This window comes from Balaenoptera borealis, assembly GCF_965194805.1.
Source record: "Balaenoptera borealis genome assembly, chromosome: 16".
Lineage (NCBI taxonomy): Eukaryota > Metazoa > Chordata > Mammalia > Artiodactyla > Balaenopteridae > Balaenoptera > Balaenoptera borealis.
In genome coordinates, this window is record NC_138872.1 from 69,886,233 (window position 1) to 69,912,507 (window position 26,275).

The window sequence follows — 26,275 nt, forward strand, 5'->3', positions numbered from 1 at the left end:
GGATCTTAAAAGCCAGGAGGGAGGGGCTGCAAGTGTGGCTGCAGAGGGATGGAGAAGATCGGACCGCGAAGGGCTTCCTAAGCCGTGGGATGTAGACAGGTTGTATTTTATGTTGAAGGCAGTGACAAGCCACTGAAGATTTCTAAGCAAGGGAGTGACTTGTTCAGATTTGAGTGTTTGGAGACATTGCTTTAGCTGTGTGGGACTGGAGATGGATGAGACAGGGCAAGAAAGGATTCAGAAAGAGCAGTTAGAAAACTAGGCTAGGTAATGGCCTGGATTGCATTAGGGCGGCAGGAGCAGGGATGGAAAGAAGTGGATGAAGTCAGGAAATAGGAGGCAGATTCTAAAGGACTCGTGAAGGAGAGCACAGATTCCAGGCTGACTGCTGGCTTGGGCAACGGGCTGGAAGGTGGTCCCAGGCAGTGATGCAGGGAACACAGAAGGATGAGCAGGTGTGTGGGGGAAGATGATGAATTCTGTTGGGGACATGTTGGGACATCGAAGGGAGGTGCCCACGGGCAGTCAGACCCTGAGCCCAGCAGTTGATCTGGACTGGAGATGATTTGCAGAGCTGCAAGAGGAGGGGAGGGTGAGAAAGGGCGTATTCGTCCCTAGTGTAGTATAGACACATTCATCAAACTCTTTAATATTCATAATACACCCCCATTTTACAGGTGAGGAAGCAGAGGCACAGCAAGGCTAAGGATCGTACACGGCTTCGTATCCAAGCTGAGATTTGAACCACACCCTGTGTGTGTGGTGTGTGTGTGTGTGTGTGTGTGTGTGGTGTGTGTGTGTCTGTGTGTGTGTGTGTGTGTGTGTTTTCACCAAGAGGCAATCCTGTCATCACTCTTCCCTCTGCCAGCCAGTGCTTGAAAATATCACAGTTGCCTTTGCCAACTTGGCTTCCTTCTATGGGACATCTAGCGTTGCCTGCCCCTAGAAAGGGATGGCACCTTCATACCAGTAACTTGGGATGCAAATTGGTGCTAGTGGATGGATTGGAAAACAAAGGGAGAATAATGTAACCATGACTGGTGAATGTTAGATGTAGCAAGTTCTTTTTTGCACCCTGCCACATGGCCAGCTACCGTGGCCATGAATGTGGATCTTGGTGGAATCACTTTTCGACTGAAGAACAGGAGATCAGAAAATAATTCCACTCGGCGCTGTGTGTGCATGAACTTGCCGCGGAAGTATTAGAGGTAAGAGTAACCTTGCAAAAGGCCCCCTTCTGGTCCTGCCAGCTCTCTCCTTCACCCAGAAAAAAGCTTAGACATAAAAGAAGAGAAGTACCTTAAGGGGAAGAGATGGAAGAGGGGGAAGAAATAAATGGTGGCGTTGGGTAGCACAGCCACGTCTGCAGCACACTTGGCCGTTGGAGCGTGGCAGGGTGGGGATCATGTGAAACATTTTGTGGAAGTGGAGAGCAAGGCCACAGCCACTGGGCTTCCAGAGGCCGCCGTCACCTTATTAAAAGTTACGTTTTGATCCTTGAAAGCAGACTCTCGTGTGTGTGTGTGTGTGTGTGTGTAGAGGAAACGAATCCTGGCGTGAAGTTCTGTTCCACTGAATTTATTCTGAAAGATACTCCTATTCAGTGGGCCAAGGCGTCACGGGAATCCAGCAGTGCCGCTGAGAAGGCATTTCTAAGGGATTCTGGTTGCCCTTGACATTGTTAGACTTGAGCTGGGACTGAAAATGCTGATTCCCTGAAATAAGGGCCAACTCAGATGGGGTTTAGAGCTGGGATTAGCGCACATGGGCCAGATTCTAGATCAGATCCAAAGATGAGAGGGGCTATCATCGTTTTGATGGGAGATTCAGTGGGTGTTGATTCCACCCTTCTGCAAGTAGGATTCAGGACTGGAACATCTGCCTCGAAGGGCTGTGACGATCTTCAAGTCCCTTTTAGACCCTGCCTTGGCTCTTGGCTTCTCTGCATCTCAGTGAATTTGCTCTGACTTGTCCAGAGGGAACACCCTCATTGGTTTAACTACGTACCATTGCACCCTAGTGGGTGGAATCCTCTATAGCAAGCCTCCTGGTAATTGTTGGCCAACCCGTGGATGTATCTTTAAGTGGGGTGCCCATTCTGGTCTGATCAGTGACCGACTCAGACAAAGCATGTTATTTTACTGAGCGCACCGTACTGGGAGGGGGAGTTGGATGTGGCTGAACCATGGCTGACTGGCCCAGGGCACACTCTCTTGTCGTGGGAGAAGGCTTGGCTCAGAGTTACCAGACTGGTTAATGGTTGGTGTGTTCATCGGCCACTGTGGTTAGAGAATGGGACCAGAAGAGCACATGCGTTCAGTAGCAAGTCAAGAATCCCAGGATAATGCAAAGACCCTCCCAGGCTTATCTAGTCTGTTCTATCATGGATGTGGGAATATCTCTGAACTTGGGTCAAAGGGCAAGGTTCAAAAATAGGCACCAGCACTTAGAAGCTGTGTGCTCTTGGGAAGCTCAGTTAAGCAGTCAGAGCCTCAGTCTCTTGTACTGTGAGCTGGATGGACAACAATGGCCCGCCCCCCCCCCCCCCCCCCCCGGGTTGTGAGGATGAGGTGAGATGACGGTGCCTGCCCTCGCTCCTGGCACCCAGGAGGCACGTAATGACGTTAGTTTCCCTACAGTGAAGGTCACTTACAAGTGACCTTTCAGTGTAGAATGAATTGTAGCAAGAGTGTGTCCACCCAAGGGCATAACATGTGTAAAGATTTTAGTAATTGTGGTCAAAAGAGCTCGGCAGACTGTGGCCAAACTTTGGGTCAGTATCCAGAGAGGAGAGATACAGATGGTAGTAGTGGTGACAGTTCTGTCTGCCTCTCTGTCTTTCCCGCTCACTCATTCACTCGCTATTTTATTTAACCCGCCTCTCTCTATATCATCTATTTATTATTCCACCCACCAGTCATCTATGTCCACATGCATCATTTTTTAATTGAGAAATATTTATTGAATGCCTGTTATGTGCCAGGCACTGGGAATCCAGTGACGAAGAAAACGAGCCCCCTGACTTCATAGAGCTTACATTTTGGGTGTAAAGATGGTGCAAAAGACGATACGTAGAAGTAAACTCACTGCGGATAGTGACAGCGTAATGAGCTTCTGCCTGCATTGCTTCATTTATCCTCACAGCAGCTCTTATGGGTCTTATCATCCCATTTTAAAGATAAGGAAAGTAAGGCTCTGGGAGGGGCATCAATTTCACCAGGTGGCCACAGCCAGTCTGGGGCAGAGCCTCCTGACTCCAAATCCTGCATTCTTTGGAATTCCCCATAATGTAACTTCTTGGGTGAAGGAAGAAATATAACTGACAGAAAAGAAAGAAAAGGTTTTCAAAATAAGAGTTTGTAAATCAACCTTAAGAAGTGCCGTGAATGGCAAAGGGGGAAAAAAAATAGCTCACTCAGTTACTTTTATTTTCATTTCTGGTTTTAAATTCCCATAGCACACTTTCTCTGAGTGGTTCAGGGTACTTCACCTTCTTGTAATGCCAGGCAAATATTTATCCTTACGGATAATGCGATGCCACGGTCAAGTGTGCCGTCTTATTCTGGTTTGATGTTAGCCCGGCGTTCTTGATGACTCTCCTTTCCTGTTGGATTAGTCCAGGGGCCACAAGGCAAGTGCCCAGTGGGACCGGACAGGTGTCAGAATAAGTGAAGGGGGTCTGGTGGGGATGCTGGTGGGCCCGAGAGTGATCCACCTTCCCAGGGGGCGGCCACCACTCAACTCCATCCAGTTCCCATGGAGGCGGGAGGTGGAGGGTTTGCGGGTGCTCAATATTGTCAGTGCTTCTAGTTTAAGAGAAACACAAATGAAGCGTTTATGCGTAGTATATTGAACTTAAATTTTAATTCAGTTTCAACAAAAGGAAACAAAACCCATATTGTGGGCTAAACCAAAGAAACACGCTTGCCGGCCAGGCCATTTTACGTCATAGTCTGAGATTTTTTGATCTCTGAATAACAACATGCTGGTGATGGGACAATGATGGCTGCTTTGCTCAAAGCGCCTCCTGTGTGCTCGAGTACTTAGCAATGCCTGGCACGTTGCAAATGCTCAATAAACACTTCTCCATGAAAACGGGAACTCAGAGAGGTTAAGTCACACACCCATTGTTGCACAGCGAGTAAGTGACAAAGCTTCCACTCAGACGCATGTTGACTTGTCCTTTTCAGTTTCTTATGGCACCCAGGCAGATTTGTTCCTTCACCATGTGCTGTGTCCCTGGCGCTGTTCTTAGTAGTGGGTACATGGACAAATAGAAGCGTATCTGTGTCACTGTGGAGCTCACAGTGGAGATTAGAAATTTAAAGCTTCCGCATGGCACAGGGAGGTCAGCTCGGTGCTTTGTGACCACCTAGAGGGGTGGGGTAGGGAGGGTGGGAGGGAGGGAGACGCAGGAGGGGGGAGATATGGGGACGTATGTATATGTATAGCTGATTCACTTTGTTGTAAGGCAGAAACTGGTGCACCATTGTAAAGCAATTATACTCCAATAAAGATGTTTTAAAAAAAAAAAAAGAAATTTAAAGCTTAAGGCCCAACCTTCCCATTTTATAGGGGAGGGAGCAGAGGCCCAGGAGATGAAAGATCTAGGCCCATGTCATGTATGGGGGGGTGGAGTTGGGTGCAGAACTAGGTTTTTGAAGCCTGTGCTTTTTCTAATACCCCAAACTTGTGGCTTTCCTGTCTTTTTTCACCCATGCATGTTTCAGTCAACAGAGATGAAATCATACAATACATATACATATACATACACACATATATATACATATATGTGTATATACACACGTGTGTGTGTGTAATTTTCCTAAGGATCATACCCTTCCAGTGTCATTTATTTTTCTTTTAGAATCGTCACAGCGCTGCTATGTGCATGAAAGGGGACTGTGTCCCTGGGGGAAATCAGACTGATCCCGAGGCCCTAGGAGGGCAGCTGTGTTACCTCTCTGTTTCTCTTGTTTCTGAACAAACACAGTAATCAGAAGACCAACTCCTGGGTGATAGGAATTCAGGGCAGGGGATCCCACAGGGCGTGAGCAGGCCAGCAGCTGACAAGCCAGAATGTTGCTTGAGGGAGCAGATTGGACATTTTGCAGACCAGATGTAGTGTGGAACAGGGCCTGCCCTGCAAGGGATTTGATTTGTTTAGCTCAGAGGGTTTTAAGACTACTTTGAATCCATGGCTAATGTTTTAAAATTGGGAGATTTCACATAAAAATCTGGGTTTCTGGCTTCTTAAACAAAAAGGGAGCAACGGAGAACCATTTGATCCCCATCCTTGCCCAGTCATAGTCTGCTGGCGTTGAGTGGTGGCAGTCCCTTTAGACAGTTAGGTGCCCTTTATTTTGCCACAGTCCCCACCACTCCCTATTGCTGATTTCTGGCCCATTTCATTTACCGATGTGATCTTTCTGGCTCCTGTAAGCATTTGAATTTGTGATCCCAGGTTCAAATCTATGTTGGGCCAGAACACAAAAGGGGCATTCCTTCTCACCCGGTGTCCTTGTGGATTGGCAGCAAGAATCAGAGCACTACCTCTTCCCAAGCAGGAGATAACTCCCAGGGGCAAAGTGAGTCCTGCTGGGATCTTCCCGCTTCAAGACTCATTTCCTTTTTACCTGCATCTGGTGTAAGGGGTGTGTGTGTGTGTGTCTGTGTGTCTCTGTATGGGTTTGAGTACGTGTGTGTATGTGTGTGTACACACCTGCATTTATTCTGTGTGTGCACACGTGTACACATGTCATGCAGCTTTGATCCTTCTCATGTCTGTTTCAGTCTTTCAGCTTCCTCCGCAGTCATCTCTGCAGTCTTCAGCCCTGGCTCTCAGGCTTGACGACGCGACCTTTTGCTATTTGACGCAGGGAAGACTGGGCATCTTCTGGCTTATGGCAGGCCCCTTTAGTGGCTGGTGATCTTGGCATTTTACCCATTGTTTGCCTCTCACAATCATTTTCCATTTGTGATGCTCTGAAATCTGTAGCAGTCTCCTTGAATGCGCGCGTTCAGCAGGTGGTACCACTCAAAGCTTTATCCCTCCATTCCGCCGTCACTGCCCTCCTATGGAAAGGATTTGAAAAGGAAACCTTGACTTTTAGATTGATTTTTAAATAAGCACATATTTAACTGTTGATACTTGAAGTGCAGGCTGGATTATATTCTTACAACAAGCAAACAATATTCTAATTGATTTCCACTCCTAGATCATGAAAAGGGCCATCTGCGGTAATTCCTCACCAGCCTGGGGACAAACCTGATATTTACAAGGTTGTTGACAACTATTGGGGGTGGGTGGGGGGAGGAGACGGCAAATGCAGTCACAGGTGGAATTTTTTCTCCTCTCCTCAGTCCTTCCCATGCAGACTCTGTCCTGCCCCTGCTTCTCCCTTCTAGTTCCATTGCCATATTTTTGTGGTCACTCCAAGGTTTTTTTTTTTTTTTTGTGCCTCACTTCTAAATGTAAAACGCAGACAAGGAAGTACTGTTTGATTGTTAACCTAGTGGAGTTTCCAGTAAAGATGATGGGACAGAGTGTTGACCATTAAAATGAAACTTAGAAATTTCAGGATTCATAGTTGCCTCCCACCCGGTGAATAGCCTTCTCTGCTTTTCCTAGAGATGTCTGGAATCTAAAGTGGTTTTCCTGAGAGATGAGTAAAAGCCTTTGCTCCTCCATCAGGGCTTCCTAGAGTGTGAGAAAGAAAACGTATACTTGTTTCGCTCGTGTAATGATGGCCTTGAAGGTGATAAGTGAATAGCTAACATTTATTGATCGCTCCTTACATCCCGACATTGTGCTGTGTGCTTTCCATGATCATCTCCTGTAATCCTCAACAACTGTCTAGGGGGTTGATTCTATTCCCTAGTTTACAGATCAAGAGACCAGGGCACAGAGAGGTTAGGTAACCTCTCTCAGGCCACACAGTGTGGATGGTAGTGTTTGGATTTGAGCTCCGCCTATTCTCTTAAGTGGAACACATTGCTGTACTATAGCCTATGTTGATACATTTCATCTGGCTATGTGTTTCCTGATACTTTTCTCTCCATTAGTTGAAGATCAGTGGAGGCTGAGTGTTGCAATTTATGAAGCATAGTTAGTTTGCCTGACATTTCGGATCAGCCCCATAAGATGATATTAACAATAGAAGTGAAAATTCAGTGCTTTTGGTGTACCGGGGATGGTGCTAAGTGCTTTAAATGCATTTTCATGTTGGCCCTCACAGTGACTTTGAGAGCTGTGTATGGAAGCCACTGACCATGATCCTATAGCCAGAATTTGAACCAGGATGGATAGGGTTGGGATTGAACTTGTGGAGCCTGTCTGCAGAATCTACTGTACAGCCCATGATATTGCAGCTTCCTTCTCTGCTCTCCCCCCGTTTAGTGCCCTCTGCTCCAGCCCTAGGATGGTTCCTCGCTGTTGGTTTAGTATGCAAAGTGATTTCCTACCTCAGGACCTTTGCACGTCCTCTGCTCTCCTCTTGGTACACCTTTCCTCCTCTTCTCCGCTTGGCAAACTATGCTTTAGCACCTGGTTCAGATGTCACCCCCAAAAGCTTTCCTCATGTTCTAGGGGAAAAAACTAGTTGCTTCTTCCTCCTTCCTCCCAGGGAAGCCCAGTGTCTTTAGACTCTCTTACTAGCCTCCTTACATGGTGTTGTCATAATTTATGTACCCAATGCAGTTGTAAATTCTTGGAGGCGGAGATTATGAGGTATGTATCTCACTAGAATATGCAGTTTATGTTTATCACTGTCTCCCCAGCACCTGCTCCAATGTCCGGTACATAGTAGGTACTAAATAAATATTTGTTGAGTGAGTAAATGAGTCCTTCTCTTGCTGGCACCCAGGCTGGAGGACGGTAACAGTCATATTGAGTACTTATGCTAGGTTGCTTGTATTAGGGCTTTCCAAATAAACAGAACCAAAAGGATATTTATAGATGCATATAAGGGGAGATTTATAATAAGAACTGGCTCATGTGTGTCAGCTGAAGAAAATGCACAACTTAAAAGCTGAGAGTTATGTTTTATTTAGCAGACAAAACTGAGGACTTAAGCGTGGGACACAGCATCTCAGAGAGCTCTGAGAGACGACTCTGAAGAGACAAGGGCGGTGGAGGAGGGGGGGGACCCAGGATATGTAGGAGTTTTTGCAACAAAGACCAGGTAGTTGGAACATCAAAAGACTACTGTTAATTAAAGAAAACCAGATATCTCAAGTTAAGGAATTTAGAGCTTTGCTATGTATGGGAAGATGCAAATTCTGGGCTGATTGAAATCATTCATTTCATAAGCACTTCAGCTATCTGGGGCCAGTATCCTATGCTTTTCATCCTGAGTCTCCTCAGGGTGTACTGTCAGGGCGCCTGTAATGTGATGGCTTGATGGCTGCATCATCCTTTGTTTACTCATATGGCAGGTGGCATCTTTAGTTCACATGTGGTTATGGAGACCAGGAAGTCCCAGGATCTGCCATCTGCTAGGTGGAGAACCAAGAAAGCAGGTGGTATAATTCAGGCTGAGTCTGAAGGCCCTGAAACCGGGAGTTCCGATGTCTCAGGGCAGGAGAAGACAGATGTCCCAGCTCAAGAAGAAAGAGAGAATTCGCCCTTCCTCTAACCTTCTTATTCTCTTCGGGCCGTCAACTGATTGCATGATGCCCGTCCACTTTGATGAGGGTGGGTCTTCTTTACTCAAGCTCTGATTCAGTCTGTTCCAGAAACAGATATACCCAGAAATAATGTTTTACCAGCTGTCTGGGCCTTCCTTTGCCCAGGCGAGTTGGCACATGAAATTAACCATCACAGTACTCAGTACATTTTTAATGATGGTTTCTCATCATTTTGCTCCCTCTCCCACCTCTTTGTTATCTTCTGGCTTCAAATAGGATATAGTGGAAGATGGAATGATGTTTCTAGCCTGGGGGTTGATAAGCTTTTTCTGTAAAGGGACAGATAGTAAGTATTCTAGGCTTTGCAGGCTGTGTAGTCTCTGTCACAACTACTCAACTCTGCTGTTGTAGCGTGAAATGAAACTCTGTTGACAAAACACGACAGCAGGCTAGATGTGGTACATGGGCTGTAGCTTGCTGATCCCTGTTCTAGAGTATTCTTATCATGACAAATACTGCAAGATGGTAGTTGGGTTTCTCTTATCACAGGCAAGATTAGCTTAGGTGCCCTAAGCCATTATCTTAAACTAGACCTTTAAGAAAAGATTATCTGCTCAATGTCGTATACATATCACTTTGAATACAGCACTGCTAGCCCATTTAGGTATCATCTTACCAGAGGTTATAGTGCAAAGGACCTAGGCTTTGGAGTCAACTATTTTGGTCTGAATTCTGCATTTGAGCTGCGTGATCCTGGGTGAGTTACTGAGCCTCTCTGATCCTCACTTTTGTCATCTCTATTACTTAGATCATCATACTTACCTTGTAGGGTTTTAATGGGTGGAAAATATTTAGTGTGTTTCAGGCACATAATAGAGATTGAGCAAATACTAGTTACTTTGTCTTCTTGCAGACTTTTGTCCAAAAGCTCAACCTTTTAATAGAAACATGGAAATGTAAACTGTGAAAGTCAGCGGAGCCCGGGGAGGTCCAGTGTCTTTGGAATTCTAGAAAGAGTCTTTGAAAAGTGAGAGACATTTCAGTCTGAGGAATTCATCGTTTCTAAGTGTCTCACCATTCTTTTGGAGAGAGAGTGAGAAAAATTTGACATTTCAGTTTCACACCTGCAATGTTACAAGTCTAATGTAAGCCTGGGAATCAAAGGTGGCTATGACGTCAGGGGACAGGGAAACGGAGGTGGCAGGTAAGCAGTCGGCAGACCCAGGGCAGAGATGCTGTGCTCAGCTCCTCAAGGCAGGTAGATCTGATACCTACAAGATATCGAAGAGACCCTTATGAAACTTCAGGGACCAGAAGGAGTAAGAATTGAGACTCTCCATCGGGAAAAAGAAGAGGCTGGATATCTATACACGCCACATACCAGAAATTTATACATTGTACAACTACTTGCATGTGGTGTAGGGCAACTAAATGTCACACAGAGAACTGTCAGTTTCCGCATCTGCCCACATTTCCCCAGTTCTGTTCCCAGACAGGATCTCTGCAAACGTTCAAAAATGTCTCTATTGGGTCCAAGCTGCCTTCCACACTCCTTAGCTGCAATATCTTCATGTTTTTTATCACTGAGCTTTGGTGATCTTTTACATCTTATCACCATGACCTGGCCCCTCCCCAAGGTAGAAAGAAACGCTCCTTCTGGTCCAGCCCCATAGCATTTTGTTTATAATACCCCAGAACACTTAAAACATGGGATTGACCTTGGTTGTGAATTTGTCTCCCTAACAGATTAAAAGCTCCTTGAAGACAGGGGCCACATCTTATTAATAATCCTCTTAGTTTGAGGATTAGCATGGTAGTGGGTACTTGATAAAAGCCTGATACATATTGCTGAATTTGAAAATAGGAACTTATTTATAAACCTGGAGATATTTGCAAGTTGACATACTGAAAATGTCTTGGAAATACTGGCAGTCTGGAAAAAAAGTTTTGTGTTGACTTCAGAGTTGAGTGGTCCAGCCTTTTAAACCAACCCTGCTCATAAGTCTTTGATGAATCTCAGAGCATCCTAGTGACCAAAAAAAAAAATTACTCAAAGACCTGTTGTGATTGTTTTTATCGCTGGGAGCACTGTCATTCCAAAAATCAGTCTTGTTTGTAGGGCTTTTTTTTTGTGGGAGCCCTAGGGAAGGGAGCCACTCTTCAAGGAACACCCCAGGATCTGAAGATTTTGGCACTGTGGACTAGTTATGGTCATTACGTAGATAAGGAGGAGGTTTGATCCAGGATGATTGGAGGGCAAGGTGAGCGGGTTAAAGGACTCACTTTGGGAAGTGATTAATGCTTGTTGTGTGAGCTCTTAAATTAGAATGAGCAGCCCCAGCGAGAGCCCTTTGGATAGCTTCTCAGCTTGGGAGTTAGCCAGGATCCACCGGCTGTCCCCTGTGCACCAGGCACTCACTCAGTCGGTTCAAGACCTTCGGAGATAAGCTCTACAAATATTTTCATTTCACAGTTGGGAAAGTCAAGGTTCAAAAGATTAGGCAACTCTCCCAAAGACTTAGAGCTAGAGCATTAGAAGGACTAAGATTCAAACTCAGGTCTCCCATTCTCAAGATATAGTCTCTTCCCTTGCTGTGGCCATGATGGTTTTGACCATGAACTCTAAAGCCAAACTTCCAGACTGGGTTTCACTTCCAGCTCTGTTGCTTATGAGATGTGTGACCTTGGACAAGTGACTTACCCTCTCTGTGCCTCTATTTCCTCATCTGTAAAGCGAGGATAATGATAGCCTCCTACCTCATTGTGAGGATTAAATGATGTAATACGTGTAAAGTGCCAAGAACGGTGTCAGACACACAGCCAGCACCACACAAGCATTTGTTATTATTACAGAAGACTACCTCTTCCACACACACAATACCTACTTGATCTCTTTGTTGTGTAGCTTTGCATTCATCTTCCTGATGGGCCAATTGGCTGACAGCAGAGTCTGTTTGCATATCGCAATGTACTTTTCACCCACCATCCCTTTCTCGGGTAACACTGAATTTCCAGGGACACGGAAACCTTTGCTGCATAATGCCCCAGCTTGTAGCTTAAAATCTGGTGATGTTATTATTTTCTTCTGCAAGATTATGCATCCCAGGGATCTCTCTTTTAGCACTGATGAAATAGGATGTTACTTACGCAGGGGCCTTGGTGGCTAAGCTGCTGTTGCACCCACCATGTTTACGTGTAGATTGCGAACTGGCAGATTGATCCATTAAGGGTTCCAGAAGCAGAAGCGCATTTCATTCTGTTATTCTGTGAAGACCTCGGTCACGCTGTCTGTTTGACATACTGGAGGATTGTTCTGCTATGGGCGCCCAGCTCGCGGGACGTCAGTACAGAAGATTCTAGAGAATGGATCTGGACAATGAGTGCGACCGGCATGTGTCTGCAGGATGAGCAGCTGCTGCCTGCCTCTTGCCCGCCCATAAAAGAACGCAGCACATCACTGCAGAGTGTTCTGTGGCTGAAAGGACACAGATTCTGTCATTAAAAAACATCAGCGTTTGTTAGATGGTTCAGTGGGAAAAGCCCTTTTTACACCAATCCAGTCATCTTACCTGCCTGCTTGCACACCTCCTCTGGCTATTCGTTAGGTGCAAAATCAACCCCAAAGTCCTCAGCACGGCACATAAGGCCTTTACAGTCTTAGGCCCCTCATCTCCAGCTGTGTCCAAAAATCCACCCGCTTTCACCACATGTACCCCATAATCACTTTCTACTGAATTTCTTGACTGGTCTCCAGATAGTTTATACTCATTTATAGCTTTTGCCTTTGCATATTCACTTCCTTTTGTATGGAATGCCCTTCCTCCTTTTCTCCAATGGCAAACTCCTACTTATCCTTCAAAACCCAGATCTGATAACTCTTCCTTTGGAGAAGACTTCTGCAAGGCCCATAAACCAAATTACTTGCCCTCTATCCTCGTCTACCACTCTCTTCTCTGACATGATAATGGATGCACTTACTTTTTGTTACGTCTCTCCACAAATTCATATTCCTTGATGGCAGAGGCCATTTATCTTTGAATTCCTGGCATAGTCCTAGCCCTGTGCATATTATAGGAATGAAAGATGAGTTAGAGCTACCGTATGATCGGCATATATGTGGAGAAAACCATAATTTGAAAAGATACATGCACCCCAGTGTTCATTACAGCACTATTTACAATAGCCAAGACATGGGAAGAACCTAAATGTCCATCAGCAGAGGAATGGATAAAGAAGATGTGGTGTATATATACAATGGAATATTACTCAGCCATAAAAAAAGAATGAAATAATGCCATTTGCAGCTCCATGGATTGACCTAGAGATTATCATACTAAGTGAAGTAAGCCAGACAGAGAAAGACAAGTATCATATGGTATCGCTTATATGTGGAATCTAAAATATGCTACAAATGAACTTATATACAAAACAGAAATAGACCCACAGACATAGAAAAGAAACTTATGGTTAACAAAGGTGAAAGTGGGAAGGGATAAATTAGGAGGTTGAGATGAACATATACACACTACTATATATAAAATAGATAACCAACAAGCACCTATTGTATAGCACAGGGAACCATACTCAATATTTTGTAATAACCTATAAGGGAAAAGAATCTGAAAAAAATACATGTATATGTATGTATAACTGAATCACTTTGCTGTACACCTAAAACTAACACAACATTGTAAATCAACTATACTTAAAAAGATGAGTTAGAAATCCTGGTTTGAAGAAGTCGGGTTTCTGCAGGGCCAAGCCTACTTGGTGAGGCTCAGCCTGGGGTCCAGCAGTGATGTCCTGTCAAAGAAGTTAACTTCCTCCTCCCAGGCCAGAGGCCTGGCCTTCAGTTGAATTGCAGCCTTAGTACTGATGATGGCTGCTTCTTCAGTAGACTGTCAGCTTGCTGTTTCTGCTGGGTGTTCTTCAACACCTAGACCTCAGTCTTCAGATGCTTGGCTTAATCACACTGGCTGTGATCATGCCCCTGGGAGAAAAAAAAAGTCAGGTACTAGGCTCCATATACGCTCAGTTGCACACACACTCAGTACATGACCTTTTATCTGAAGCTCTAGACCTGGGCCACGTGTTCTTCAGCTCTTTCCTTTCTCTCGTGGACACAAGAATATCTCAACTCTAAAAATCTCCTCCTCTGCATCATTCCTAAGTCTCTACACATCTTGGTGAGTGAGTCATGTTTGTCTAGTTCTACTGATTAAATGCATTCTATTATTAGCAATAATCTGAACTGACCCCACCCCCAAATATGCATGCCTTCATTACAAGGTGCATTTTTCCCATGGGCGTTGCTTAGTCCATACTTTCTCCTTATTTTAATCCAAGTCCCTCCTGATCAGCGGCGTCCCTCACCCATTCCTGTTGGGCTTCCTCTCTGAAAAGCATTAGGTGTCTCTGATGTTCCCCTGCAGTGTGGGTCGGTATTCTCTGTTGACACAAGCACCTTGGTCTCCACATTGGCGAGTTGAACTCATGTGGCAACTGGCACGACGGATACATTAGCATTTGCTATCCCCGCTTTGTCTGTTTTGTTTGTTTCTCGAATCCTTTACTCAAAACCTGCCGATATCCTTCACACCTCCATAGCTTTGCCAGGATTCAGTAATCACTCATTTTTTTTCCCCAGCAAATATTTATTGTTTGCCTCTGTGTCAGGCACAGATCCAGGCATTGGGGATACAGTAGGAAGCACAACAATGTATAGCTGATACATTGTATACATAACTAAATTAAATACTATGAGAGAAGAGAGTACTATGGAGAAAAGTAGAGGTGAAAGAATAAGCCTGGTAGATATTTGGGGGAAGAGCATTCCAGGAAGAGGAATCAGCAGGTGCAAAGGCCCTGAGGTGGAAGAGGGCTTGATGGATTTCAGCAAGTAGGAAGATCACGTAGGGGATGGAAGGTCACTGTAAGGACGGACTCTGGCTTTTATTCTGAGTGAGGTGGGAAGACATTGGAGAGTTCTGAGTGGAGAATCATGATTGACTTCATGTTTTCACATCATTCCTCTTGCTTTTGTGTTGAGAACAGACCGTATGGGCCCAAAGGTGGAGAGACCAGTTAGAAGGCTGTGCAGTAATCCATGTGAGAGATTAACTTCTCGGCATCACCAGACGTTCTCCAGGGACTTTGGCCGTTTGGTTTGGGACGGCGACTCCTGAGCCTGTCAGGTCTGCGTGGCCGATGACTGGCTTCCTGAGGTTGAAACACCATGGTGCCTTGCCTCCTGTGCTCCCTTTGAGCCTCTTACCTCCTGCCCTGGGTTTTCTGCTCTTACATCCTTTCTGGCTCAGGTACAGCAGGAAGAAGAAATTTTTAAAGATGTGATTAACATTTAAATCTGTAGGTTTTGAGTGAAGTAGGTTACCCTCCATAATGTGGTGGGCTTCGTCCGATCAGTTGAATCTACGTCTGTCTCTCTCTCTGTCTCTATCTCTACCCCCGTCTCTACCTCCTTCTCTATCTCTGTCTCTGTCTCTGTCTCCGTCTCCATCTCAGTCTCTATTTCCATTTCCATCTCTGTGTCCACCTCTGTCTCCATCTCTTTTTCTGTCTCTACCATCTATGTCTATTTCTATGTCTATATCAATGTGTATTTCTCTCTCTCTTTATACATACATCCCCCCTCTGGGTTCTGTTTTTCTGGAGACCCCTGACTAATACAGATGTGATTAGCCTGGCTTGAGTCATGGTCCTCCCCCTAAGGCAGTTACTTTCTCCATAGGAATGGAACACACTGGTTGGCCTAGCCTAAGGTTATATGTTCACTTCTGGGGCTGTGGGTAGGGTTAGATCTACCCAAATGACCAGAGTACCAAGGGTGGGAGAGGGATGGGTCACCAAACCAAAATCAGTGTGTTACAGGAAGTAAAATAAATGGAGGCTGGAAGGAAACAAAATAAGGCAGAGAATACAAGTCCATCCCTGTAGCTAATATTATTCCCTTTTACAAATCAATTAACAGGCTCAGAGACCTTAAGTGACTTGGTCAAAGTCACACAGGAAGTTGGTGATTGAGCGGGATCCATGCCTAAGTGGGCCTGATCTTAAAGTCTGTATTCTTTCTTCTGTACTGATCATTTCATTCATTCATTTATTCATTCATTCATCAACCAACCAACCAAGCAATCAACCAATCAACCAACCAACCAACCAACATTAAAATAATATTTACTTGTTGCTCAATATTGACAGGCATAGACTGAGCTGGACCCTGAGGAATCTAAACCATCTGACCTTAAAAATATCCCTCACAAGAGAAAAAAATATGTCTTGTGCTATAGACCACTTTTCAGGTATTCTGAACAAAATCCACTTCCCTTGAGCTTCTCAGAGCAGGCGCATTCAAATCCAGATTGGTCCTCAGAGATGAGTACAAATTCTTTTTCCACCAAGCTAACTCGTTTTCAATTCACTGCATGAGGTCAAACAGAGAAACAGGAGGGTAAGAACAATAATAGCGACAACACCCACTGCACCTTACGAGAGGGAAGCCTTCCTGATGGGTCAGAGAAGATGTATGGCGCCCATGCACAGAGCTCGCTCGGCGTCTCAGCAGCTGCAGATCACTGCTTTCCTCCCGAGGTCCCTGGGCTGGTTACTGCTCCCATTTCTTCTTCACGTGAGCGATGAGGGTGTCCCAGCAGGCAGGCGAGCCTACAAGTGTGAACAATTGTTTCATGGATTTGCTGTTTCTTCTCTGCTTGATTCACTCTCTTGGCTGCCCCTGTGAATGAGTTCCACTGTGAGAGCAGCTCCTGGCCTTGCTGCTTCTAGAACCTGCCGTGTTCACTCCTGCCTCTGGGCCTTTGTCTGATGTGTCTGTCCTCCCTGTTATTGTAGGTCAGTCCAAGTCCTGCCCTTCCCATATGGCCGAGCTGTAATAATAGTAATCATGGTCCCTTTTGACATTCATGGAGCACTTATAGTTTGTAAAGGGCTTTCAGAGACGTGGTAGATCACACTACTTCAGAACTTGGCCTTTGGAGCCCAACTGTCTGGGTTCGACTTCCTGTTTAACCATTGCAGGGTAGATAATCTTGGGTTACCACTCCCTCTACCTAGGTTTCTGCATCAATAAAGTGTGGGCAATCAAAGGGGGCTTTTATAGAGAGGAATTTGAGCTAATCCACGTAAATCACAGAGTAAATCCTAAATAAATGAGAATGATTATTTTTATTATATTACTTAAGTCATCCCAAAAGGAAGAGGAGAAGCAGAGAATTGACATCATTGCTTGAAACTCCAGATCTGCCACTAATTAACATGACTTTGGGCAAGTTATCAGTTTTCTGTAAAATGGGAATGATGACGGTTCCCCTCCCCGTTGCCCCCCTACCCCCCCATAGGGTTGTTGTGAAGGTCAAATAGGATGTTGCCTGGAAAGTGTTGAGCCCCGTCTCTAGCGTTTAGTAAACACCCAAGGGATACAATCATTTTTAACTCTGCACCTTGAAACATTTCACCACTATGTTAAATGAGCATGATCTGTGTGTTGTCATCCTAAAAGTAACTTTATTTTTGTCTTCTGTTGTCTCTTTAGATTTACTCAGTGGGGCTGGTTCTGTGGCTGCCTCTGGATGAAAATTCTGGAAGGCCCTACTGACTTTCTGGTACCTATTCAGTAATAGAAGGTCCTACAGCCCCTGTAAGTCGCAAAACTCAGCTGCACATCACTAATTAAAATATCCACCCCAGTGCAATTGCTGAAACTTTGAATTTGGTTTCTGGGGCTTGCTACATGCAGGGCAGCTCACTGTCATGAAAGGGAGGTGGCCAACCTCTGGCTCCTTCCTCATCTTACTGGCCAGTTTCTGCCTTCTCCAGGGTTGGAGGGCCTCAGGGGGAGAGGGGAGGAGGGAGGTATGAATGTGTTTACTTGACCAGAGCTGTCATGAGCTGGTGTCGGCACTTTCTGGAATTGGCAGATGTTTCAAGCAGGCTTTTCCTCTCATGGTTGCTTTTGGGGTTTCTTTGGAGATTCCCGTACACATATCCATCCCTAATTGCTGGAGCGTTCTCACCAGCGATTCTCTGGATGGCAGTAATTGCATCTCTGTTTCTGCATTGTCACCTACGGCTTCCTCCTCCACCCTTAGGAAAGCAGGTTCCATCCTTTTTCCATTGAGGTTCCGTTTTTCCTTCCAAGTTGTCCTCTTGGACGGAACCTTCTTTCACACATGGCTTACATCTGATCCATGGAAACATGAGCTTCCCCACAAACTCATTTGTTCTTACCCTGCCCTGATGGGATGGGACCTGTCACTGTCTGCATTGACAGAGGCAGAACCCAAGCCATCAGGCATACACATAACTTAGTCAGGAACTCACATCTAGTAGGTGATGAAGTCAAGATCTTAATCCAGATCCTCTGACCCCAGATCCCAAGGTTTTGACCACCCAAATCATACCCTCAACTTAAAATTTAGCGTTACTGTTTTCCTTTACTGTCTGGGAAAAGATGTCTAAAGATTGTGTACAATTCTTTTTCTTCTTTTTTGAATTTTTGTTTGGTTTTTTTGGGGGTATAGGGCTAACAAAATTCTAGTTATCTTCATGTAGTATCTTCTCCCTTCTTGCTTCTCCCTCCAAAAACACCTGACCATACAGAAAAACAGAACCAAACTCAGCCACCAAATAGAAACACCCCTGTCTTTTGCTGACATCTGTTGGTTCAGCATCATGGAACTCGACCCCTGGGGTCAGTGGCATCCAGTGCCCTTCCCAGGTGCTGTCTCTGTGCCTCTTGCCTTTTCTGTGTGTTTGACACCAATTCTCTCTGGCACACACTTAGATTTTCCCCACTGTCAGATATTAACGGTATAATTTGGGATTCAGTTTATAAGAAGAATATATTACACTTGATCAGGTTATATTGTATACCCTCTGTATCTGTTTACGTATATCTCTGGTGTCCCAGGATTATTTCAAAGCCAACTTGATTAAGAAAGTGCTAGATTAGTTAAAGAAGGATGCACTTTGCCGCTGCTTGGCTAGTCCATTGTTCTTTAATAACAATATTGGATAATTTAATGCAAGCAAATCATATATCAGCTAGTTTTTGTTAACGTTCTAATCTCATTTAAAATCAATGAGATCTTATTAAATTAGAAGATCCAAATAGGTGAAAATAAAATTGATTTCATATATTTTTGCAAACATGAGTGTGTGAAATCAAACTGCCAGTCTTACTGGCTTAATAGTTTAAAAATACTTCTCATAGATTTTAGTTCTCTTGTGGTAATAGCTTGTCTGTTTCAGTGGTATTGGGTCTCTTTTCAGATGCTTTCATTGTCATCAGCATTTTCTTTCCCCACTTAACACAAAGAAAACCTAATCCACCCTCATTTTGCTGCTTTCTTTGAAAAAAAAGAGGAAGATTGGGAGCTATTTAGCCAGTCTGCCTTGCTCCAATATCTTATATCAGAGGAATCCCGTTGTTCTTCTTTTTTTTTTCCTTTGTATTTTGTATACTGCAAATATGTTTGAAGATGTCACTGTTGGTGAAAGCCTTCTTTTTCAATTTTCCACTGTGTTTCTTTTCACTAATCTAATTATGTCTTTAACTCACCACTGCTTTTACTTATAGCTTGTGACTTCTCTTTCAAGCCTTCTAATACTTTCCAGAATGGTTCAGTTTTTAAAGCTAATGCTGATTGCCCAGATTTCCAGTTTTTGCAGTTAGAACCACAGGGGTTTGTCTTGCCTGCCCTCTGTTTTAACATCAGCTCCGTCGATGGCAGTTGTCACTGAAAATCGCATCGCTGCTTTGCACCAGAGCTTTGGTAATCAAGACAATTCTAGTTTTTTTTCTGCCTGTGGAGTGATGACAATTTCCTGATTTCTAGACACTTGAGCCATTTTGAAGCTGCAACTACTCTTGGGGAGAAATTCATTCTATTAGAGGATAGGGCAAGGTGACAGTAAAAAATATGATTAATAAAGAATTTGTGGTAATTCAGACACGGAGGTTACTTTTTTTTTGCACTCAGAAGAAAGATATGTATTAACTTTTTTGTGGTTGGTAAAATATACATAACATCAAATTTGCCATTTTTAACCATTTTTAAGGGTCCAATTCCAGGGTGTTAAGTCCATTCACAATGTTGTACAACCTTCACAGTATCCATTTTCAGAACTTATATAGGTTTCAGAGATTTTGAATTACTTGGGTGACCGAATTTGTTAAACACTTTTAAGCCACTTTTTATATCATTATATCTTTCTTATTTGTTCTTTAAAATATATCTTTCACAATTCCCAAGATATGGAAGCAACCTAAGTATCCATCAACAGATGACTGGATAAAGAAGACGTGGATCCAAGGGATCAATCCAAGAAGAAGATATAACAATTGTAAATATTTATGCACCCAACATAAGAGCACCTCAATACATAAGGCAAATGCTAACAGCCATGAAAGGGGAAATCGACAGTAACACAATCATAGTAGGGGACTTTAACACCCCACTTTCACCAATGGACAGATCATCCAAAATGAAAATAAATAAGGAAACACCAGCTTTAAATGATACATTAAACAAGATGGACTTAATTGATATTTATAGAACATTCCATCCAAAAACAACAGAATACACATTCTTCTCAAGTGCTCATGGAACATTCTCCAGGATAGATCTTATCTTGGGTCACAAATCAAGCCTTGGTAAATTTAAGAAAATTGAAATCATATCAAGTGTCTTTTCTGACCACAACGCTATGAGACTAGGTATCAATTACAGGAAAAAATCTGGAAGAAATACCAACACATGGAGGCTAAACAACACACTACTTAATAACCAAGAGATCACTGAAGAAATAAAAGAGGAAATCAAAAAATACCTAGAAACAAATGACAATGAAAACACAATGACCCAAAACCTATGGGATGCAGCAAAAGCAGTTCTAAGAGGGAAGTTTATAGCAATACAATCCTACCTTAAGAAACAAGAAACATCTCAAATAAACAACCTAACCTTACACCTAAAGCAAATAGAGAAAGAAGAACAAAAAAACCCAAAGTTAGAAGGAAAGAAATCATCAGATCAGAAATAAATGAAAAAGAAATGAAGGAAACGATAACAAAGATCAATAAAACTAAAAGCTGGTTCTTTGAGAAAATAAACAAAATTGATAAACCATTAACCAGACTTATCAAGAAAAAAAGGGAGAAGACTCAAATCAATAGAATTAGAAATGAAAAAGGAGAAGTAAAAACTGACACTGCAGAAATACAAAGGATCATGAGAGATTACTACAAGCAACTCTACGCCAATAAAATGGACAACCTGGAAGAAATGGACAGATTCTTAGAAATGCACAACCTTCCGAGACTGAACCAGCAAGAAATAGAAAATATGAACAGACCAATTACAAGCACTGAAATTGAAACTGTGATTAAAAATCTTCCAACAAACAAAAGCCCAGGGCCAGACGGCTTCACAGGTGAATTCTATCAAACATTTAGAGAAGGGCTAACACCTATCCTTCTCAAACTCATTCTACAAGGCCACCATCACTCTAATACCCAAACCAGACAAAGATGTCACAAAGAAAGAAAACTACAGGCCAATATCACTGATGAACATAGATGCAAAAATCCTCAACAAAATACTAGCAAACAGAATCCAACAGCACATTAAAAGGATCATACACTATGATCAAGTGGGGTTTATCCCAGGAATGCAAGGATTCTTCAATATACGCAAATCAATCAATGTGATACACCATATGAACAAATTGAAGGAGAAAAACCATATGATCATCTCAATAGATGCAGAGAAAGCTTTCGACAAAATTCAACACCCATTTATGATAAAAACCCTCCAGAAAGTAGGCATAGAGGGAACTTTCCTCAACATAATAAAGGCCATATATGACAAACCCACAGCCAACATAGTGCTCAATGGTGAAAAACTGAAACCATTTCCACTAAGATCAGGAACAAGACAAGGTTGCCCACTCTCACCACTATTATTCAACATAGTTCTGGAAGCTTTAGCCACAGCCATCAGAGAAGAAAAAGAAATAAAAGGAATCCAAATTGGAAAAGAAGAAGTGAAGCTGTCACTGTTTGCAGATGACATGATACTATACATAGAGAATCCGAAAGATGCTACCAGAAAACTCCTAGAGCTAATCAATGAATTTGGTAAAGTAGCAGAATACAAAATTAATGCACAGAAATCTCTTGCATTCCTGTACACTAATGATGAAAAGTTTGAAAGTGAAATTAAGAAAACACTCCCATTTACCATTGCAACAAAAAGAATAAAATATCTAGGAATAAACCTACCTAAGGAGACAAAAGACCTGTATGCAGAAAATTATAAGACACTGATGAAAGAAATTAAAGATGATACAAATAGATGGAGAGATATACCATGTTCTTGGATTGGAAGAATCAACATTGTGAAAATGACTCTACTACCCAAAGCAATCTACAGATTCAGTGCAATCCCTATCAAACTACCACTGGCATTTTTCACAGAACTAGAACAAAAAATTTCACAATTTGTATGGAAACACAAAAGACCCTGAATAGCCACAGCAATCTGGAGAAAGAAAAACGGAGCTGGAGGAATCAGGCTCCCTGACTTCAGACTATACTACAAAGCTACAGTCATCAAGACAGTATGGTACTGGCACAAAAACAGAAATATAGATCAATGGAACAGGATAGAAAGCCCAGAGATAAACCCATGCACATATGGTCACCTTATCTTTGATAAAGGAGGCAAGAATATACAGTGGAGAAAAGACAGCCTCTTCAATAAGTGGTGCTGGGAAACCTGGACAGCTACATGTAAAAGAATGAAATTAGAACACTCTCTGACACCATACACAAAAATAAACTCAAAATGGGTTAGAGACCTAAATGTAAGGCCAGACACCATCAAACTCTTAGAGGAAAACATAGGCAGAACACTCTATGACATAAGTCACAGCAAGATCCTTTTTGACCCACCTCCTAGAGAAATGGAAATAAAAACAAAAATAAACAAATGGGACCTAATGAAACTTCAAAGCTTTTGCACAGAAAAGGAAACCATAAACAAGACGAAAAGACAGCCCTCAGAATGGGAGAAAATATTTGCAAATGAAGCAACTGACAAAGGATTAATCTCCAAAATTTACAAGCAGCTCATGCAGCTCAACATTAAAAAAACAAACAACCCAATCCGAAAATGGGCAGAAAACCTAAATAGACATTTCTCCAAAGAAGATACACAGATTGCCAACAGACACATGAAAGAATGCTCAACATCATTAATTATTAGAGAAATGCAAATCAAAACTACAATGAGATATCATCTCACAACGGTCAGAATGGCCATCATCAAAAAATATACAAAGAATAAATGCTGGAGAGGGTGTGGAGAAAAGGGAACCCTCTTGCACTGTTGGTGGGAATGTAAATTGATATAGCCACTATGGAGAACAGTATGGATGTTCCTTAAAAAACTAAAAATAGAACTACCATATGACCCAGCAGTCCCACTACTGGGCATATACCCTGAGAAAACCATAATTCAATAAGAGTCATGTACCAAAATGTTCATTGCAGCTCTATTTACAACAGCCAGGACATGGAAGCAACTGAAGTGTCCATCAACAGATGAATGGATAAAGAAGATATGGCACATATATACAATGGAATATTACTCAGCCATAAAAAGAAACAAAATTGAGTTATTTGTAGTGAGGTGGATGGACATAGAGACTGTCATACAGAGTGAAGTAAGTCAGAAAGAGAAAAACAAATACCATATGCTAACATATATATAGAATCGAAAAAAAAAAAAAAGTCATGAAGAACCTAGGGGCAAGATGGGAGTAAAGATGCAGACCTACTAGAGAATAGACTTGAGGATACGGGGAGGGGGAAGGGTAAGGTGGGACAAAGTGAGAGAGTGGCATGGACATATATACACTACCAAATGTAAAATACATAGCTAGTGGGAAGCAGCCGTATAGCACAGGGAGATCAGCTCGGTGCTTTGTGACCACCTAGAGGGGTGGGATAGGGAGGGTGGGAGGGAGGGAGATGCAAGAGGGAAGAGATATGGGGACATGTGTATATGTATAACTGATTCACTGTGTTATAAAGCAGAAACTAACACACCATTGTAAAGCAATTATACTCCAATAAAGATGTTAAAAAAAAAAAGGTTTGGTATATATATACACAATGGAATACTACTCAGCCATAAAAAAGAATGAAATTTTGCCTTTTGCAGCAACATGGATGGACTTGGATGGTATTATGCTAAGTGAAGTAAGTCAGACAGAGAAAGACAAATAGTGTATAATATCACTTATATGTGGAACCTAAAAAATACAACAAATGAGTGAATATAACAAAAAAGAAATAGACTCACAGATACAGAGGACAAACTAGTGGTTACCAGTGGGGAGAGGGAAGGAAGGAGGGGTAATATAGTGGTAGGGGATTAAGAGGTACAAACTAATATGTGTAAAATAAGCCACAAGGATATATTGTACAACATGGGGAATATAGCCAATATTTTATAATAACTATAAATGGAGTATAACCTTTAAAATTGTGAATCACTGTATTGTACACCTGTAACTTATATAATATTGTACATTAACTATATTTCAATGAATTTTTTCACTTATTTAATGTATGTCTATTGAATGTTTTTGCTAATCTAGGCACAGTTCTAGGTACAGTGATAACTAGAAAGACAGAAGGCTCAAAGATTAGTGAGTTGACTGTAGTGATTTACATGTCTTATTTAGCTATTTGTCATTTATTTATTACACATGTATGTGAGTACATTATCCTTTTCAGAGAAATAAGGCCAAAGTCCCCTTACTTTGATCTCCATGCCAGCCTTCTTCTCAAACCCCATCCCAATAATGTATTTGGATTGTATCATTCTAGTCTTTTTTCTCTATAGATGTGTACTCTCTAGCCCTGTTTCATGGATGTTTAAACAGAAATACTATTATATTGTATGTATGGCTGAGCAATTCATTTTATTTTTTTTCCAGTTCTATTAAACTATAATTGACATATAGCACTGTGTAAGTTTAAGGTGTACAGTGTAATGATTTGGCTTACATACATCGTGAAATGATTATCACAGTTAGTTTAATTAACATCCGTCATCACATATAGATACCAAAAAAACAAGAAAAAGGAAAAAAAATTGTTTTTTCCTTGGGATTTGAACTCCTGTGATCTACTCTCTTAACAACTTTTATTTTATTTTTTTCAAGATTAAAAGAGACTTTATTTGAAATTTGATCCAAACAAACCACACATAAAAAGTTGTTTTGAGGGCAACTGGGAAAAATTGAAAATGGATTTGGTATTAGAATACGTTAACGTATATTTTTAAGTTTTGATGGTGTGATAATAGTGTTGTTACATAAGAAGATGTACTAAGATTTTTGAAGATGAAACTATAGTATTTAGGGTTAACATGCAGTGAAATTACTAAGGTAATTATTTTCTTAATAGCTCTTTATTGGAGTATAATTGCTTCACAATATTGTGTTAGTTTCTGTTGTATACCAAAACGAATTAGCCATATGCATACATATGTCCCCACATCCCCTCCCTCTTGAGCCTCCCTCCCATCCTCCCTATCCCACCCCTCTAGGTCATTGCAAAGCACCGAGCTGATCTCCCTGTGCTCTGCAGCTGCTTCCCACTAGCTAACTGTTTTACATTTGGTAGTGTATATATGTCGATGCTACTCTCACTTTGCCCCAGCTTCCCCCTCTCACCCCGTGTCCTCAAGTCCATTTGCTATGTCTACATCTTTATTCCTGCCCTGCAATTAGGTTCATCAGTACCATTTTTTTTCTTTTTTTTTAAGTTTCCATATATATGCATTAGCATACGGTATTTGTTTTTCTCTTTCTGACTTACTTTGTGTGACAGACTCTAGGTCCATCCACCTCACAACAAATAACTCAATTTCATTTCTTTTTATGGCTGAGTAATATTCCATTGTATATAAGTGCCACATCTTCTTTATCCATTCATCTGTTGATGGACATTTAGGTTGCTTCCATGTCCTGGCTATTGTAAATAGTGCTGCAGTGAACATTGTGGTACGTGTCTCTTTTTGAATTATGGTTTTCTCAGGGTATATGCCCAGTAGGGGGATTGCTGGGTCATATGGTATGGTAGTTCTATTTTTAGTTTTTTAAGAACTCTCCATGCTGTTTTCCGTAGTGATTGTATCAATTTACATTCCCACCAACAGTGCAGGAGGGTTCCCTTTTCACCACACCCTTTCCAGCATTTATTGTTTCTAGATTTTTTGATAATGGCAATTATTTAAAAAAAATATTTTATTGCAGTATAGTTGATTGATAGTGTTGGGGTTTTTAAATTAATTTTTATTGGAGTATAGTTGCTTTACAATGTTGTGTTAGTTTCCGCTGTACAGCAAAGTGAATTAGCTATACCTATACATACATCCCCTCTTTTTGGGATTTCCTTCCCATTTAGGTCACCACAGGGCATTGAGTAGAGTTCCCGACAACTTTTAAATACACCATACAGCAGTTTTAACTATCGTCATCCTGCTGTATGTTATATCCCTAATACTTGTTTATCTTATAACTGGAAGTTTGTACT

At 42.3% G+C, this 26,275-nt stretch overlaps 1 protein-coding gene across 4 annotated transcripts in view; it reads left to right on the forward strand.

Moving 5' to 3' along the window:
- Positions 1–26,275, forward strand: part of HS3ST4 (heparan sulfate-glucosamine 3-sulfotransferase 4) — a gene marked incomplete at its 5' end in the record, with an annotated part of 758,541 nt that overhangs the window by 416,821 nt on the left and 315,445 nt on the right. The window contains one exon of one of the 4 annotated variants that reach the window (XM_082362564.1): positions 4,418–17,299. The exons of the other annotated variants lie outside the window; for them this stretch is intronic. Of the gene's footprint in view, positions 1–4,417; positions 17,300–26,275 lie in introns of those variants that run through there. 4 annotated transcript variants of the gene reach the window in all.